Below are 21,030 nucleotides of genomic sequence, written 5' to 3' on the forward strand. Positions count from 1 at the left end.
TCTGTTCTGCTGATGCCTGGCAGCCCACGTGACTGCTGCCACAGTAAATTCAAATCATTAGTCTCCTCACCCCATCAAAAAACTTCTATTAGTAATGGAGACCTCGGAGGAGACCTTCCACGGAGAGCGCCTGCCTTCCCAATTCCCAGTGGAAAAATTCAGCGCAAAAACTAATTCTACTTTTAATAATCTGTCATCAGGACCAGAGGCAGTCATAAATTATATGGGGAGCATGTGCGAGAGCGTGCCACAAGAGGGAAATCAGGGGGAAAAAATCAAAGCCAGAGTTTGACAAACTTTCTTGAAGATAAATAATAACTTACAAACAGGATTACTTGTAAAGTCACAGTTGAGTGAGCAGCTTCCTCGCCGCAATCAGGAGCCTATGCAGAATCCACCGCTTACTAGATTTCCCTATAGCTATATGCATATATGAGTGTGTATATATCAGTATAAAAATATGTGTGTGTGTTCATCTATACTGTATGGAATGTATATACGCACATGCACATATGTATGTGTGTATAATATATATATATATATATAAATATTGTACTGTGTATCCTCTTTTGTACGTTGACCTGGTATGCCACTGGAAATAAATCTCTCCATTCTTCCTCGTTCCATTAGGGCTATATCTAAGCACTCATTAAGCCCACAAGAAGGTCGACATTGAGGAAGATGATGCTTTTGCGTAATTCTTCTTCTTAATTCTGTTTTAATGCATTTCCAGTGAGAATGTGATCCGTCCCTTTATCGGTGGCTATTTTTTATCCCAGGGTCTCATTTAGGGAGAGGGGGGAATCACAACAAAGCATAACAGATGTGTGCAGTCAAATACCTTGCTGCCTAGCTTACTGCTAGAAAAGATGATGTTTTACGATTCTAAACCAAATTTTTTTTCTAAGAAAAATTGCCTAATCTTAATGCAACTGTGTGCTACCTATTCAAGTTTAAAGAGGGCCTGACATACAGTAAGTGTTTTCCAGGTGTCTGGATGGAAAAGATGCTATTTACTTGCAAATGTGGTGTCAGAGAATATTGTTTACCCTATACTACTTACAGATTTTGTATGTATAAGGAGAGCAAAAAGACCCCAGAAATGAGGATACAGCAGACTGTGCAACAGGATATAAGCCACAGCACCGTATCTAGATTTCTATAAATGGATCATGTCTGGCACCTCTTCGCTGACATCGCCTTTTTTTATACAGAACATTTTCTTGCTTTTCCTATCCTAATCTGGCTTAGAATAGTGTGATAATAAAACATTGGACCTCTATTTTTATCACAGCCAAACGCTGGTTAAAGCCAGGAAGTTGGCAATGCCCACTATAGCCCAGGTCAAATGGAATTTGACCTAGTTCATGACTAATGAAAAACTGTTTTCCATTCTGACTCTATAAATGAACATCAGGCCGTATGCCTCCCTGAATTGAACACTAGATTCCCTTAAATTTAGGTTATCTTGACATAGGACCAAATATATGATGTAGTCTACCCACAATCTCCTGTGAGCCACTGGATCCCAAACCAAACATTTTGCAATAAAAGTAATAAAACATAAATTACCTACAGTAATTTATTACCTACAGTAATTTATTCTAATTATGTCAATTCCTGTAACATCTGATGATTACCAATTAAATTAATTGAAACAAAAGAATAATTGATAATAAGTAAATAAGCCTACATTGGTTGACTGGCTTTCTAGTGATGAGGGTAAAAATGTTTGCTGATAACTATATAGGTAAATACCAACTCTTTGTCTCTTCTGCTCATAGACACATACCTACTGTACCCAAGGCCAGATTTAACATTAATGGCATGGTAGGCGTGTGCAGAGGCAGATAGGCAACTTTTCTCTGTATTATAATCGGCCACACATTTATCACAATTCTAACAGGGTTATTCACTAAGCTGCCGGAAGCAGCCGGGTGAATAACCGAGCCATAGTGAAGTGAGCCGAACAACGTTCGGCTATTCACTACGGCTCAGAACTGCTGATTTCAGCTGCATGTTCGGATGAGCTGAAGTGCAGAAATACTTCAACTCAGCTGATCCAACATCTGGATCAGCTGAGCCGAAGCTCCGGCAGCTCACTCGCTGCCGTTCGCCCCTATTCACATAGGGGCCGAACTGCAGTGAGTGAATAGCCTGGGGTGGTACCAAGCAGAATAGGAAATCAATGAAAAAAGTTAAAGAAAAAAAAGGTGAAAAAAAGATTTTAAAAACGGAAATAAATGCTAAATCTAAAAAAAAAAGATTAAAAAAAAACAATTGGGCAGAGCTAGCAGTGACAGCTAGCTCCACCCAACTGTTTCCTATTGTCCGTCACCCGCTAGAGCCTACGGCTGGCTCTGCCCAGTTGTCATTGTTTAATGACAGTTCATCGTCCCCAAGTTATTTTGTTACATATGCCTTCGGCTCAGCCACCTTCGTGAGCTGTACGGGTTATAGTGAATAGCCCGTACAGCAGCCCTTCAGTCCGACTGAACCGAAGGGCTCCCGCAACCGAAGCTAGCCGAAGGATCAGCCGAACCCATGGCTGATCCTTCAGATAACTTTGTCAATAACCCCCTAAGTCATTAGACTGACATCTTATCACATTGTCAGACTATTCTAAGCCAATTTACAACCTGTGAAACACCAAAATGGTTATGGATGATCCATAAACTTTTCTTTTTACTTGTTTTACATTACTTTCTTTAAACCTATATAGACCTCTTGGTAGATACTGGTGTACATTGAGATTGGCTAGGAATGAGCTGCTGCAGTTTTCTGCAATAGCTTTAAGGTGTATTAAAATTTTATATAAAGGTGTATTAATGACCAATAAGGGTCAAAGATTAGTCTAGTAACAGTTGAAACAATGAAAATATTCTGTGCAGCTAATGTGTCTGTTTGGAAGAATTGAAATCTTGTCCAAAATATATTTTAGGGTTCCAAATTTAGAGACTTGTTGAGGCCTTGGTGTAGTTTCCATTTATGGTTTTCCTTGATATGAAGAAGCAAAAGAAACAATGACATTCTTTTGGCAATAAAAGGATATAGTCCATAAACATAATGCCAAGGATGACTTTTATCACCTTATTGAGGAAAGCCTTCATCTAAGTGTTCAGCATGGTGGCACAGTTGGCGTAGTATTTTACAGCCTAAGAGGGCTTATATTCTTTTCCTTTTTGTGTGGAATATATAAATATACATTACAGGGCAATGCATGATTATCAGCATCCATTGTTTGACATTCTCAAGCATTCCCCTTTTGAAAGGAGCTCCAGCATATTTATCTTACGCTGCCCCTTGAGTCAGTATTAACAGTGTTGCCTTTTAATTTTTGAAAATGTCATTTTTTCCTATATATCTGCACAAACATATCTTTTCTTCTTCCAAAACAGATGCTTTGTATAATATTTGATGGGTTTTCAGGCAGAACATGGTAATATAATGAGTGTTAATATGGTAATTTACCCTTTTCTCTGATTTCTAACCTGGTTGTCAGTCAGCTACGAAAGAAAGAAACCATAAAAGCATATTTTGGTGTTATAATTAAAATGAACATATTACGGTGAATGTTAAGAGGTGACAGGACCTCTTTACAGGTGTATGCAATCAGTGTACCTACAAAAGGCTTTATTTTTATTGAGGGAGCCCATCCTGGGCGTGATTGGAAGCAGGATACTCATGGGAGGAGCCCAGGGTCCTAGGTTATGTGTATAAGGGACTGCCACACCAGGCTTTTGCTCATTTCAAATGGGTAACCTGGAAGTAACATCTTGCACTGTCATACAATATTTTCAGCGGAGAGACTGCTGTGCTGTATATGCAACTGTTTATTTGGAATCCATGGTGGACTCAGTGTTTATAGTGTGAGCAAAACAGAAATAAGGTGGTTGCTTATATAAACAACCTGCAGACCTTGAGATCGCTGGGATGTTTTGTGTAAAAGCAACTGCAGACCGAGAGGGGTAGTGGTGTTATTTTATATTGATTTTAATCTGAGGGGTTTCCTATTATCTTCTTTTCTGCTAATGCATTCATACTGAATTTCACACTTTAGAACTTTTGGTGACAGCTAGTTTAAAGGTAAGTATTTTTTCCATGATAGGTCCACAGCCTGTAGTGGTCAGAAAAAGCAATAGGTTGGCAGTTGCTTCTTCCGAACAGTTTATTGTTGTATGAACCTGAAAGGTGGAGAAAAGAAACATATAGCTCACACCTAACATTTCCGATTCATAAGTAATGGTTTCACTTTCTGTAATGTCTCTGTACAGCCGGCTGAAGCAGTAGATGCCATTTGAAGAAGATCAAAACGTGGGTAGAGGCCTTTGTGCCTTCTACATGTTTCTCCTGCCCCTTAGCACATGGTGGCACCTGTATAGGGCCACACATGCAATGCTGGTCCTAAAGGTTTAACTGTTAAATAATTATAATCTTTAGCCCTGTCACAGCCTCCTGGAATGTTGATCAGAGAAAACCAACACACCCTAGGAGTTCAAACAGTCCAAACTTAAAAAAAAAAAAAAATTGAAATATAGGTGGTGTATTCCACGAGTGTCCCTGATGCTTGTTTGCCGTTTGTAACCTTTGCAACTCACAAGTTTTCTAATAAAAAGTTGATTGAACAGGAAAAAAATTGAAAAATAAAATACAAGCTGGAGGTCTGAGGACAGGGTCATTATACACATTACAGCATGCAGGTAAAAAAACAAACTGAGAAGGCAGTAAGATTCTGCATTGCAACAGGTAGGATGCAAGCAGAAGATTACTGCAGTAAATACTATTCATTTTTAGAATGGATTGACACATTTTGCAGACAACTGACCAAAGAATTTGAAACTGGAGAGATACTGCTTTGGCACTATGTAGACTGATGTTTTTGTGACATAATTTCTACAGCCTAAAAATATCAGCTTCTTTAGTGTGCAGCTCAATAGATAGGCAGCGTGAACCACATAATATTCAATGGCTTTCCCATTTTTTATTATATATTGGAAGCCCAATTTAACCTTGGGCAAAAAATTCAACAGTGGATCCCCCACATCTCCTTTAAAATTAAAAAACACTATGGCTGCTATACTCACCTGATCTCTGGCACTCTCCCTGCAAATTCTCTGATCCAGTGATGTATCCAGTGATGTGAAGGTACCAGGGTGCTCCAAGTTAAGTGGGGGTGGAAGTGGAGGGTCTTGAGTCTACAGCTGGGCTTTAAAAACCCACTGATTGTATCTGCAGTCTTTGTATACAATCATGGGATATAAATCATTTCACAGCTTGCACCAATTACCAGAAAGCAACTGAAAAAGCTAACACGTGCAAAGGTAGGTAGAAACACACTACAGATTGTGGCACGGACATCCCCCCACTGCAGTATACTTCTGCAGTGCAAAAGTTATTTAAGAAGAAACTTGCTCAGTCCACTTTTCTTCACTGATAATTAAAATATTACTTGCTGGTTGATTACCCTTTTAAGCATGCCATCCTGTAGTTCTGAATGTATGTCTCTAGGAGTCATCTGTAGGAGCACAATTGTTAAATCTCTGCACTGCAGCTCCCAGTTGTTGTTGAGAACTGGTCAATGCTATGATGTCAGTTTTATATTGCATCCTATCCTGTGGCAACATAGTCCAAAAGACATTGCCGTCTGTACAGACAACATTTTTGTTCATTCGTCTCTTGCCTTACAGAAAATGATACATTTTCTTCTGCTGTGATATTCAGCCTGAATAGCATGTTTATATGGTGAGCAAATGTTGCTGTCTTGAAGCTTTATTGTCAGGAAATCTCACCCTGGCTAAAAGGCCCTGAGCCCCAGCTAAGCTCTTTGTTCCCCCAACGATATCTTGGCTAACTATTGGCACGCATCATAACCACGTCCTTCTATCAAGTGCAGTCTAAAGAACAATCTCCATTAGCTGACAGCCAGGCAGGTTGATAAATGCCCTCGACAAAAGGGAAGGAATTGCGTAAAATAAAGAAGCATGTTCCAACAAGTCTTGTCAAAATTGTATTGATTTAATCATCTGCAGAAATACACATTCCTGGTTACTGTAGCGTGTGCTGCTGGTGCAGTTTACAGTTGTAGACACTCTGCGCTCTCCCTCATTGGCTTCGAAGGTGATACAAATGCACAAGACAAAAAGCTTGTTCTTATTTTAACTTTTTCTTAAAAGGTATCATGCAGTTTGATTCTGTAGATATTTGAATGCTATAAATATATATTCTCCTTATGTATACACCAAGGAATACATTAATCAGAGAGTATTATAAATAGATTTTTGGCAGTGCCACTCATTGCTGAATTATATAACCCACTTAGTTCAGCTACCAAATATTGCATGGGCTTTGTGTGAGATGAAGATTTGTAATGAATGAAATCCATAAGGTCTACTATGCTATAGAGAGATTCTATAGGCCAGTGTTCCTTTGCTATCAGTTTGTGGACCATTGACAGCTTGCAGACTGATTGCTGCCTGTCAGTGGTCACCCAGCTAGGCTCAGATCAAATTGATTTATTATTTTTTAATCTCGTATGTAGTCTATTTATAACAATTTTCATTCCTGCCTGATAACATAATATTTTTTAGTTGACCTATCAGTAACTTTACAAATTCCGTGTCAAATCCCTAACATGTGACAATATACAGCAACACCATCAATTTAAAAAAAACAACCTATCTTTTGTCATTTAGATCCATTTAAGTGACTTTGCCTAGGCTAGTATGATCTCATCGGTCTGCTGAAGGCAACATTGTAACTTTTTGCATGGTGAGAGCCTGCAGCAGGGGCTAATTTGTGTCAACACAGTCTAGGACTGGGCAGGTACCAAGATTGCAATTATTGAGTCAGCTTAACTGAGAAAGTAGAATTAGTGATATTAGATGATACTTGAACAAAAATGAGTAATCCTTCTGTAAAATAAAGCAGATGACCATATTGCCAGTTGGAGTATCAAGGGGGTTGATTTACTAACCTTATAAACACACCACGAACATGTATACACCTCTGTAGTGTGTTCCCTCCCAGCATGATCTATGGGTGGAATCTAAACACCTTTGTAGTGTGTACACACCCAGCAGGTGTGTTGTGCAAAGCCTTGCATGAATTGCAAGGTGATGCTGTGTAAATTAGCTCTATGTTGTGTTGCTTGCGTTGATGAATGCAGGAATGTAAATGCATGAGCTAACCATTTTCGTCTAAACTGTGAAGCAGCATTATATATGCATCATGTGCATGGTTTTTCCATATATGGCATTAGTGGAAATATGCTTTTAGAGACTTTTTGGTTGATAAATACATTTTGCTGTGTGAAAATCACACGCACCTGGTGCGTGCATGTGTTTAGGTTAGTAAATCACCCCCAAGATCTCTGTGAGAGGTAATAAATACCTGTATATGTTGCACTTACATTACTTAACATGAAAAATATAACCTTCTGCAAGGTCCATTTTAAGAGCATAAAATACCTTTGTTAAAATGGTTTGAGATCTCCCTGTTTCAATAAAATAGGAGGAAAATTTATTTTTCTATGCAACTCTCATCTAAGGTTACCCTGGAAATGTAAAAAGGTTGCACAGAGGCAACCAAAGGGCAGGTGTGCGGGTATTTCTTATGCTGTAGTCTTAGTATAATCAGCCAAAGCACAACAATAGCCAGGCAACAACGTACATAATCAGTAATCAGGAACACAGTCAAGTGCAGGTTTGAGTCAGCAACTGGATGTCTGATTAGGCAGCAACAAAGGGACAACCAACGCACAGCAAAACGAAGTATATGAGTTTAATACAGACTGGTAACAGGGCTCCAGCAGGCAGGTCTGCCACAAGGTCATAACTGCTCACAGATGGCTTGGGCATTTCATATTCAAGGGACACCCACATGACTACACACCTTGAATGTGAGTTCCAATTCCCTCTTTGTGGTTTTGGCCATTTCCTTCGTCAGCCAATGTACCAGCCAGTGACACTGTTCTGACACTTTGCTGAACACTACTGCAGCCAGAGATATTGGAATTTCTCTGTGACCCTCATGTGGTTCTACACCATTGCTACCTGCTTGAGAAGTCTGTGCAATGACTGTTAATGTTTAGGTTTTTATTGCTGTAAGCGTCTGTGTTAGGGAAATGTATTCTCTTTATTCGTAGTGGCAGATGACAAAAAAACTGACTAACCCTTTCTGACTCTATCCACAGTGAACAAAAAATGTTACATATTCCTAACCAGCAGTAAAAGATCTCTAACACAAGCCTTCACTGACCTATTTGGCTGCATGTACTGTGCAGTAATTGATTCTCAAAGATCCTAAAAAAAGATCACAACAAAGTCAGGTTTCAGTGGGTTTTAACAGCTTAGAAACAGCTGATATGTATTTGCATTAGAGGGCTGGCAGGTTGTCAAGATTCTGGTGTCACAAAAAGTCATAGGAGAAGAGCTAAGATTATAGCGCTTCTGCTCTGAAATTGAATTTCTCCACAATGCCTAGAGCTACAGAGGTGAAAGAGGACTAGTTTTAAAGTGTTTTTACTACTTGTCCAGAACAGAATAATACTTTAATGGGTGTAGTCTAGCAAAATGTTCACTTTCAAAAATAATTTAAAAAATCAGTCCAATCTATGATGAATGAATCAGAGATATCCAAGGAGATTTAGGGTAAGAGCATGTTACATTTTATATAAAGCAAAACCTTTTTAAAAACATGTTGGATATAGTGCAAAATAGTTTAAACCCCTGTCGGTAGTTTATTGCTTTCTGTGTTCTGTTATGGTGATTTCCCTCTCTTTCCTGTCCCAGAAACACAGCAGGAAGCAGAAAGAGAAGATCCAAAGTGAGGGGATATCCCCTCTCAGTGGTTTTAACAAGAACAGGTGAGCTCACTGAATGTTTTGCCATTACTTTTTGTGCAGGATACAATGGTCACCAGGAACAATGGTAAAGGTTGAATGTCCCCAGCAGTAATAGAGACAGCTTAAAAATTTGACATATTTGCAATATATGAACATTTTTCATGTTTTGCCCCTCTAAAGACCCTGAAAGTACATAAATGAACCTGTTAACCTGCCAGGAATGTAGCTCCTTTAGTGGACTGACAACACACAGCACATTTTTGGACTGAGTGTTGTCAGCCATGCCCACAGCCTTTTGATAAATTGCAGAGTCACTCCAACTATCAGATCTCTACAACATAAAACCAATCATTCTGTGTCCACGATAAGTACTAGGAGGTATATATAGACTCTGTAAGATAACACAAAAAGTGTGCACAGCACATGGGACAGCTCTGAATTTCTGACAAGATCAACTGGGTTTTTTTTTATTTATCCATCAGATATAATATCAGGATTGCCCTTATTCATGGTCAGCAGGGTTGCAGTAATACAGGTAAGTCCAGGATCATCAGGGTCCAACTGATCATCCCTGAACACTGTCTATATTTATTTAATGTTTGCAACTATTTCAGTACCTTTTTAAATTTCATATATTTGCAGTAATGCCCATGTGACCCCAAACTTCTGCTATGACAGGTAAATAAATGTGTTTTCCATACAGGTAATGATTTAATATATTTTCATGCAGTAGCTCTGTAATAGGATGTTTGATGTTTGAGACATATTAGTAAGGAGTCAGGCACTGTAAAGTTTAAGAGGTAGCAAATGCCTGCCCTCTGTTACTCTTCTAATATAGTCTTTCCAAAATCCCAAGCCTATGAAAAATCTCTTGAGAAAATACAAGTCAGTTAGAATGAAACTTTGGACCCACTTCAAACACATTGCCAATAATTCATGTTCTGAGATTAAAAAAGTTGTTTCTTTCGTTGCCAAGTACAAGAAGACCTGCGTGTTCTCTATTGTGTTAGAACATCACATCATGTAGCACTCACCAGTGGAAGGTCATCCAGGAGCAGCTTCAGAATTACATTTCACACCCCTATTGCATGCTGTAAGAGGAAACACTTCACACGTTCTCTTGAAAAAGGATTCTGGGCAAATAACTAAACCACATCCAGGCCACATACCAGTCTTTGGTTATCAGGGAATTGCCAACACCAGAATACAAATTTGTAACTCTAGACCACAGAGGAATCACAGGTTCACATGCGTTGTATAGCTTAATAATAATAATAGTAGTAATAATAATAATAATAATAATAATAATATTAACAATAATAACTTCCACCCACATATTAGGGCTAGTTCACACCAGATGCAGTTGTGATGCAGTCTGTTCAGTTTGGCTGCTGCAGCCAAAATACATCACAATGCTTTCCTATGGGATTTCTGGTGCTCTATTCACACCATTGCAGTCCATTCCGATGCAGTCAGAAAAAATACAGTTTGCCCTATTTTAGCTGCATTGGACTGCAACAGTACGCATCCAAAAGGCATGCAAATGCACTGGAACGCGCCTGAAATCCCATTTTAAGCACACACAAAAATCGCAGTGCAATTGCGGCAAAATTGCTGCAAAACACATAGCATTGCAGCTTCGCTGACGCATGTAGTTCTGGTGTGAACTAACCCGTAAACTGGTTTCAAATATTTTTTATATGAGATATTTGAATTAAACAATATGTTTGTCTGTCCACTATTTATTTACTCAAATTGATGAGAATTCCAAATGATTGTGAATGGTAGTATTCAGCCAATGCAACCCTTAAAAGTCAGCTATTTATAGGTATTTATACAACTCAACTCTCCCCAATATGAACATTTTATTTTGAGAAAAAAACATTTGAAAGCAGATACATTAAAGTATGTATAGTCAAACAGTTTTTATATATAAGATGAAAAAATGTCATACTCTTATTTGCTCTCATCGTGCCTTGAGAATCATTTCTACAAGAACAGCATGACAATAGACAGTGTGCTCCATCTAGTGCAAAACATAAAAGGTTATTCACAAAGCTGCCAAAGGCAGCCGAGTGAATAACCGACCCAAAGTGAAGTGACCCGAACGCTGTTCGGCTATTCACTTCAGGCTTGTATGGCTGATTTCAGCCGTACATCGGCTTGCTTCGGCTGGCTTCAGTTCGGCCGAACATGCATCTGGATCGGCTGAGCCAAACCTCCGGCAAGCTACTTGCTGCTTTTCGGCCTATTCTTATAGATGCTGAACAGCAGTGAGTGAATAGCCAAATGCAGATGAGCGGCATTCGGCTCGGCTGTTCTGTTCACTCCCTCTGTGGGACCGAGCAGAACAGAAAAATTGTGAAAAAAGTACAAAAAAATAAATAGAAAATGATTGTGCGGAGCTAGCAGTATTGGCTATTGCAAATTGAAGCAGCCAATAGGAATCTAGCAATGCATTCCTATGGTGAAATTATTTTTTAAATCTGACGACAGCCAACGGCTCGATGTCAGAATAAAAAAAGAAAAAAAAAAGAAAAAGCAGTGTTTCTCTCCTGGGCGGAGCGCCCGGGAGAGTTGGGCTGCCTGGAGATCAGTGTCCCTGGTCAGCTGGTAACCAGGGACGCTGATCTCACTGCAAGTGGCCGGAGCCAGCCGTAAGATCACGGCTGGCTCTGCCCAGTTGTCAGAAGCAGGCTGTCAGCCAATGGCCGGCCGCTCAGCCAGCTTTGGCTTTTACCTCGGCTCAATCGAGCCAAAGCATATGCCTTCGGCTCAACTGAGCCGCTCGGCCGAGTTCGGGAGCTGTACGGGCTATAGTGAATAGCCCGTACAGCAGCCCCTCGGTTCTACTGAACCGAAGGGGTCATGGGGCCGAAGCTAGCCGCAGGATCAGCCGAAGCTACGGCTAGATTCTTCACCTGCTCCGTAAATAGACCCCTTTGTGTAGAGATTAACTTGAGCAACTGTTTTCTTTTGGCCGCCAATGAATAACTGGGCGGGGCCCAGTTTTCATTGTGTAATGACAGTTCAGCGTCCCCTGGTTACCAGTCAACTGAAATCAGCTGTACATCGGCTTGCTATGGCTGGCTTCGGTCAGCCGAACATGCTCTGCATATTCGGCTGAACTGAAGTGAAGGAGCCGTTTCACTCTGGATCTCAATCGGTTGAGCAGAACCTCCTGCAGTTCACTCACTGCCATTCGATCCTATTCCCATAGGGGCAGAACGCCAGTGAGTGAATAGCTGAATGCCGCCGAACGGTAGTGAGCAGAATAAAAAAAATTTAAACAAAAGAAAAAAATAAGAAAGAATTTAAAAAAATTTAAAAATAAAAAATAAAAAAATGTTAAACACAAAATTAAAAAATGTAAAAGAAAGAAAAATAGAAAAAACAGCGTGGGTCCACCTCTCAAACCATTCCCTTTAGGTCTGGTAGGAATCTTTGGGAGGGACCCCAACTTAAAAAGAAATGTGTGGGGTTCCCCCCAAAAGTTATACTAGACCCTTTAGGTCTGGCAGGAATTTTAAGAGGGAGCCCCACCCCCAAAAATGGAGCAATAAAAACGTGGGGTACCCCCAAAATTCCTAACCATACTCCCAATCCGAGCACAGGCCTGGCAGGGCAGGAAAGGGGGGGATGAGCAAGCGAACCAGGCCATACCATACCTTCCAGCCATACCAGGCCACATGCCCTCGGCACTGGGAGGGTCATTGGGAACAAGGGCCTCTTCCCCACAAGCACTGGAACATTGGTTGTGGGGGTCTGCGGGCAGGGGGGCTTATTTGCCTTGGGGTACCCCCTTTAACAAAGGGGCATCCAGATGCAGCGCCCTTTGTGAATGAGTTAGGGGTATTTGTACCCCTACTCATTCACTAATGTGTTAAATAAAAATACAAATATACCAGACTTATACCAAAAAAATTTAAATTCCTTTATTTTAAAAAATCACACAAAATTTGATCCAACGACATAATCCTGAGGTCCATAACGACACAGAATTGTCCACGATGACGACAACTCATCAAAATAACAAAAAAAGCAGATGCCCACCAACCTCACCGCACGCGACGAACTCCAGCCATGAAATGACATTCCGACAGATGTCGGCAAAATATAAACAATTGGGTGGAGCTAGCAGTGTGTAAAGCACCTGATGGATTATTGAGGATCACAACTGTGGAGAATGACACACATGCAGTTCTAGTACAGAATCTATCTAGTCCTGTTGCGGCATATCAGTTTGGGTTCCAGGTTTCACTCTCGGTCTCAAGGGAGAGTTTGGATCCACGAAATCATCTGCCGACTTATTTATGAGATACTACTTAGGAATGGTTATTTACATCATAATCCACCCTGGTAGTGAGTGTGCAACATGATGAGGGTGTAGGTTCGTAGAGAAACTGGTGGTACATAAGAGCAGGAACTCAATCCCCAGATGATACTCTATGGCCACATGCAATAGTGTGAACAGCAGTAAAGCTCCAGTAATGCTTATAGCACCATGTACTCCCAATTGCCCAGCATACAGCAAGTAAATAGCAATAGCTCCGGTATACATCTAGCACCATGTACTTCCAATAGCACAGCAAAAGTGAATAGCAGTAACTCCAGTAACATATATAGCACCATGTACTTCCAATAGCATAGCATACAGCAAGTGAGATAGAAAGAGCTCCAGTAACATGTATAGCACCATGTACGTCCAATTACAAGAGATATAGCATTGAACTGCCTGACACAAGGATACTTGCGGTCTCCCAATAGACTTGCACAGCACTCAGGTTGGTTCCCTGGAAGATAGGACTGGAGGCACGATTCCCTGTGACCCTGATGAGCCTACTGCTGTCCTGAGTGAGCGGACCGGACACAGGCGTTCACGGCAATAGTGGAACGCCGTGTGTAGCGGCCGGTCACTATTTATGGAGCCGGAGTTTGTGGAGGCGGGGCTCTCCTGCGCGTCACACGGCCGCCGTGTACCATCGTGGAGCGCACCGTGTGACGCCGCATCTGTCTATGACGCCGCTGCAGCCCAGGGAGGACCAGAGAATGCGATCTCGTTACACAGTGACATTTCCGCTAGTTCCACCCAACTGTTCACCTATGTCTGGCACCCGTCATAGGTCCCAGCCAAATCAAAACAAATAGTAGGAGCTAGCCTTGACATCACTGCTGGCTTCCCCCATTTTTTGTCATTCAATGACAGCCCAGAATCCTCAGATCATTTGAGGACACAGGGCTGTCATTAAATGACAACAACTGGGTGGAGTGGACAGGTGATTCAAAATATATCAGTAATGTTATATACATGTTGGATGTGGGAGGAGTTTGTGCTCCCACATGCAACCTGGAGGTGACCAGTAGCACAATAATTGTTTTTTCATGTAGACATGTTTTTAAGCCCTAACCTTCATGTTAGTTTTGGATAGGCTTAAAACTCTTCTGCAAAATTTTATTTCTGCCTTTGTCGGGGAGATTTTAGTTCACTTCCTTTCTCTGACAGCTTATGACATTAGAACACAAGAGATGAGGAAGTGGTGGTCACCAGGACAGGAATTCATAGACAGTAATAATCTGACAAAAGTTCTAACCCCTCCCCTTCCCTTATTGGGAAAAAAAATGTTTTTTTACAGTGTGCACCCCCGATGGAATGATTTGCTGTTACTTTCTTTCCTGACAGCAAGTGAGAGGAAATCTGAGGAACCCAGGACACTATTCTCAATGAAAATTTGATCTGTCCAAAGCTTTAAAAAAACAGTTTTGTCTGAAGTTTGGCTTTAATCTTGTCCACAAATATGGGGAACCGTTAGATGCTTCCCACAGATACTGCAGGGACAACATCTTAAATAAAGTTAAAAAATAAATACATACATACATATTATTATTATTACATAGTATTTATATAGCGCCAACAGTTTGTGCAGCGCTTTACAATGTAAGGAAGGCATTACAATTACAATACAATTCAAGACAGGATGGTAAGGAGGGCCCTGCCCCTGAGTGTTTACAATCTGAAAGAGGAGGGGGAAATGATACATGAGGAGGTAGCTGTGTGGGGTTGAATTGTTTGAGAATGTGATGGTTCAGTGGTTAGGTTGAGGTGGGATAGGCTTCCCTGAAGAGAAGAGTCTTCAGGGAACGCCTAAAGACAGTCAGGGAGTAGGAGGGCTGTTTCAGTGGAGTGTTGAGGGCGAATGCCAGACTGAAAGGGGTCCAAAAGGTTGTTATTAGCGAGGTGGCAACTCAGGCGGTTGTAGATAAGGCGTTCTAGTAGTTTAGTGAATGGGTGAATGGGAGTAAGGAGATAGGTCTGAAATTATTGAGGTTGGCAGGGTCCAGTGAATGTTTTTTGGGTATTGGGGTGACTAGTGCATGTTTAAGAGGGGTAGGAAAGATTCCAGTAGAGAGTGAAAGATTGAAAATGTGAGTAAGAGAGTGTAGGCTAGAGTATGAGGGTGACCGAAGTAGTTTTGAGGGAACAGGGTCCAGGGGGCAAGTGGTGAGGTGGGTGTCAGAGAAGAGCTTTGTAACTTCCTCTGTGGTGACAGGGTCAAAAGAGGAAAGTAACAAGGGTGAGGGAGGGTCTGGTACATTAATAGGGGAAGTTGATTGGACAGTGGCGATCTGATCACGAATAGCATCTATTTTGTTTTTGAAATGAGTGGCAATGTCCTGGGCAGTGAGTGAGTTAGTGGGTGGTGGTGGTGGAGGACATAGTAGAGACTTGAAGGTAGAAAAGAGTTGACGAGGTCTGGATGAGAGTGTGTTAATGAGAGTGACAAAATAAGTTTGTTTGGCAGCACGGAGGGAGGAGTTATATTTTTTAGGAGGGCAGCTTTGTACAGGGTAAAGTCTTGAAGAGACCCAGTTTTCCGCCACAGTCGCTCAAGAGTACATACATACATACATACCTAAATAAATATAAAATGAGGTAGATTTGTCTTGATAACTCAGTCAGTCTTTTGGGGATTCAAAGTACTATGCTTTTCTGTATCTCATTGAAGCTCACACCATGGTACTCCCATGGGTATGTCCAGCAGGTCTTCTCCAGGTAATGATACATGTTGTGGTCAATATTGTAGACGTCCTTTGCTGGCATTCAGGTTGCCTTGACCACAACTTAATTGGCCCCTGTCTAAATTGGGCTTCTATGTATGCATGTGAGATAGGGACTTTAGATTGTAAGCTCCTTGCAGGCAGGGACTGATGTGAATGTGCATGTATAAGTGCTACGTAAATTGTTGGCGCTATATAAATAGCAATAACAAATAATACAAATGTTGGAATCAAAGTTATTGCTATATGATTCCACCAATGAAGGTGAAGCAGTAGGCTGCATCCATAATGGGCAAAAAAATGAATTGTATTCATGAACAAGAATATTCATTCTTGTTTATAAGATATGTGTTTGCATTGAATGGTGCTATTACCATCCCTAAATGTTTGTGAGGTAGCTTGCAATCTTCTGCAATCTGAGTGTATCACATATCTGTATAGGCATGGAGCAGTTATGTAGAATTTTCTTAGCATGTTGTCCATGCAGCCTTCTCAAATATACCGTATATACTCGAGTATAAGCCGAGATTTTCAGCCCATTTTTTTGGGTGAAAAGTGCCCCCCTCGGCTTATACTCGAGTCAGCAAGGTGTATGAATATCCAGCTGCCAGAAACCTGTAGGAGTGGAAATGGAGACAGTATGGCAATGCTGTTTTATATTATATTTAGTGAACACATGGTGGCAATGAAAGGGAGCGGCATTTCCATGAAGAACAGTAAAGTTGGTCTGCCCCATCAGATCAAGTACCTTATTGCCAATTTGTCCATCGGATGAGGTATGAATGAGACTAACAAGTAGAACTAAAAATAGTTTAGGAGAAAGGATGCCTCTTCATGTGGCTTTGGCATGGACACTCACCGCTCATGTGATTTATTAAGTACAGAAAGTTACACTATTATTTAGCCCTGCCTTTTGGTTCCCATTATCCATCCACAGTTGCAGTTGTTTACAGCACTAATGAAGGGTATGCAGATTTCTGAAAGTATTGGTTTGTGCGATATATATTTATTTGTGTCTATCTGTCGCCAACCTCCATTTATAGGTGTTGCACCTCTAGTATGCGGGGGTATGTCCTAAAATAGACAAATGTGTCTATGATTTTTTCAATGTAATAAGGGAAACATACAGCAAAATTGTTGCTATCCTTTAACAAAAATAAAGATTGTTTAGGGAAGTGTTGAAAGTGAACTTTATTGAGTGAAATTATACAGGATACACAGATTGATCCAATAGGAATTTAAAAATATTCTTGTACTATTGCCTTCATATGAGCAAATTTAAACACTGGTTATACATTTCAGTGCTTGAATGCACTAATGCTTTTAAAGCTAAAATGAAGGGGAAGTGTCAGGATTCAGCCTTGCTCATTCATGTGTTAGAATATAGATTATGAATAGATACTTGTGTCCAGCATTCAAAAAGCAATGTATGTGCTATATACAGTAACTACAAAATATGGATTTAAACTTCCGGCACACTGATCTGGAGATGCATATGCAGCAGCTGTCATAATAGAGGTTTATTTTATTAAAGGCAGAATATCCGACAGTGAGCTTAGGAAAAAGTACGCTTTCTTTAATTATCTGTAGGATTTTTAGATTCGTGTAAAAAATGACAACACCTATTAATATTGTCCAAAACACATTGTTTAGAATCAAATATTAATATAGTGCTTCTTGAAATATTTTGAAATGATGATACATTTACATATTTTAAGGTTATAAAATTATTTATTCTTGATTTGTAATTTTTGTTATATTAAAAGTGATCCAGTAAATATTTTTTTTTTTAGTAAGGCCCCTTTCACACAGGGATCTGTACACTAAAACTGCTGGATATGTGTCCATTTACATAAGATTACCCCTGATCTGGCACTATCAAGTCCAGTGAAATGGATCTCTGATCCGTTTGTATTTCCAGGCCTGGCCACAGTCAGGGGTAACACGGTGTAAACGAATGTCTGTCCAGAGACTAATATTGAGCATCTGATCAGGTCTTCTTGAAAAACTGATGGGCAGACCCAATCGGACCGCCCATGTGAGAAGGGCCTAACATTTACAAAATTGTCCTCTAAACTAAAATGATTGTGAAGAACTCAATATCAACAGTTATTGAGGTCTAAACTTTTGGTATATCTGGTAAGGTTCTGGTAAGGCCAGTATCTCATACTCCAATATCATCCAAAGCAAAATAATGTGCTGACTGCTCATCAGATGAAATAGAAGCCGTATTGTGGCTAAATATGGGCACACACGCCAAAAGACTGTATAATATTCCTGCTAAAAATATAACACAACATAAAGGCTAAATAATTTTTATTCTGTCTTAAAGAATGAACAAATGAGCTCCGCTTATTTGAGGTCTGCTGTCATTACATGCGTCACTTATTGGATATTTAAAGTGTATTTCCAGCTTTTTCTTTATTTATGACCCTTGTAATTTTATTTTATTACTCTCTGTGTCCCCGTTTGGAGAAGAACCTTATCTATTTGTCCTGCTGATCATTGTTGGCTAAATAGAGGGTGATGAGAAATTAAAACACAAATGGTTCTTCACTTCTTGTTGTGTCTTTTGGACAGAAAGTATGATTAAAGGTCTGGAACACAGATAGGAGTTCTTACCCTCACGTACTCTATCTAAAACTAAAAACATTTTGTGTAGAGATTAACTTGAACAATTATGTACCTGAAGAAGGTGTCCCAATGTGTTGTATATCTCTGAAACAGCATCTTTAACTAGCCTGGTGATTAACACATGAAAAAAAACCTGACAAAGATACATTGATGAATACTGGTATTGTCTGAGCTAGTTTTCAAATCAGATATGCCTAGTGTAATGGTCTAGGGAGAGTATATTGGATAAGTTGCCTCTACTAGTTGTAGTTACAGCCCTGAGCACAGCAATCTCAGAGAAATGGGGGACAAGAGAGTATATTGTCTTCAAGGTCTGCTGGGGTGGCTGTACATCAGGGCCAACTAAAGCTAATTGCACCACAAATGATGCCGAGTATAATAATGACACATAATATAGACTCCCCCTACACCTTAAAAGTAAACCAAGTGCTCTATACTTGTGTGTAGGTTTAATTTAAATATGGGAGCAGAGCCAATATATATATTTCACTTATTACCCTTCTAAGTAGTATTGCTAGTGGAACTTTGTAGTATTATTTGTGGAAACTTTGCTTGCGATTAGGTCACACACATTGAAATATTGATTTTCTGCATCAACTCTGCTTAAAAAAGAAGTTCTGCTTAATACATAGAATTTAAAATGAGTCAAGAACTCATGAACCATCGCAGAGGTTGATACTACAGTGTTGTCCTTTTTTTCCTTCATATTGTAGGGCCAAAGTGTTATCACTAGGAAAGTAGCCATCTTGATGAATGGCAGGCAGGACTTGTGGGAGGGTTAAGTTTTATTTTGATGTAAGGTCATTCATTCTAAAAACTCACAGACAAAGCCAAGGCCCATGGTATGTAGAAATATGGGGAAAGAAATGCATTACCCAGCATTTGCATGGAAATGTTCTTTTCTGTTGCAAGAAATAGATGTAAATCTAAAGGGCAGAATTACCATTAGACTCTCATTACAGGGAACAAGGAATAATGTTTTCAAATTCACACTTGTCAAAAACATTCAGATGGTTTAAAAATTAGCAGCTACCTGATCTCGAGACAGACATAAAGGTTAAGAAAAACTACAATAATATTTTCTTTTCCGGTGTCTCAATAAAAAAAAAAAAATGAACTAATGATGGCTTAGAAACATGGGGTAAAGTGCAGTCAAACTATCCTGACAAAATAATTAGAGTGGCCCTATCACGGTAAAGGTAACCTGTACTCAAAGAAATATAGAGGTTACCAATGCTGACCTTTCCTTTAAAAAAAAAAAGTCTGGCCGTCATGCTCATCCAATGGCTGCTCACCCAGAGTCACTGACCTTGTACAACTTAACAAGAAAAAAATATCAGTATAACCAGTAATGCTACAGTCTATGCATGCACAGTATTGCAGTGTAAGACTAATATCTTGCATATTTTCACAAGAAATGTGGGCTGTAAAAGATTATCCCTATGCTACCTACATACAAAAGACGATGGCAAGAGTTAAACCACAGTAAACAGTCAACTGCATATGACCATTAGGAGGAGTCTGTATATTGCATATTTTCCAAAAATATCCGGTCCACGGAATTGGTACAGCAGTCTCTGGCAGCATTCATTCGATTTATTATGCGGGCATATGCTGTGCGAATCTTGCGTATTTAAATATTGTTGATGTGAATCTCATTTAAATTTAAAGTACAGAAAATAATATTTTCATAGTTGTGGTCTATTTTTTATATTAAACAATGGAAATGATTTCATTCATCTGCTGGGAATTGCAGTCCATGGTGCTGAATCTGTGTAAAAACTCAGTTTTAGCATCGTCGATAGTGGTTTCTGGCAGAATGTACATTATTAGGTATTAATGAAAAAGCATGCCCCCCCCCTCTCCACACACACACTTACACATCTATACCCACAATGATCTAACCCGGCATGACAGGCATACAGTTAACTTAGCCCTAACTAGTTAACTGTGCATGAGAGTAAGTTACTTTTTTTTTTAAATGAGACCACTCCAAAAACTGTTAAAATCTTTATTTAATATTCACCTTTTCAGGGCCCAGTGGTATACAAAAATGTGTTGCAGCATGTGACCCTGTGACCTCCATCCCAGAGATACCTGTGCACATAAAATCGTAGCTAGTGCAGATTTGAGTTTCAGCAGAGACGAAGGAGGAGTACTCTGCCAATGATTTTGATTGTGCCTCGACATTTCTAAGATGTTCATAATGGTAGAATGGATTCTTTGGTATTTCATGGAATTGAAAGAGTGTTCCCGGGGTCCTGTAGGAAGAAATGTCCAAAGGAGACTATTACATTGGGAGGCACTGTGGATCTTTAGATTACAGACTCATGTTCCACAGGGTCTCAATTGCCAGTGGGATATAAGTCTGCATTTAAAATTAATTTAGCTCAAGTGTTGAGGAATAAACAGCTCCTATCCCTTCTGCCCCAGGTCCCAGTGCCTAACCCCCCCCCTCCCCCCCGTCATAGCATCTCTCCTGGAAAGAGCGTCTCTCC

The sequence above is a fragment of the Nanorana parkeri genome, unplaced genomic scaffold, assembly GCF_000935625.1.
Source record: "Nanorana parkeri isolate BGI_ZX_2015 unplaced genomic scaffold, ASM93562v1 scaffold581, whole genome shotgun sequence".
Classification (NCBI taxonomy): Eukaryota; Metazoa; Chordata; class Amphibia; order Anura; family Dicroglossidae; genus Nanorana; species Nanorana parkeri.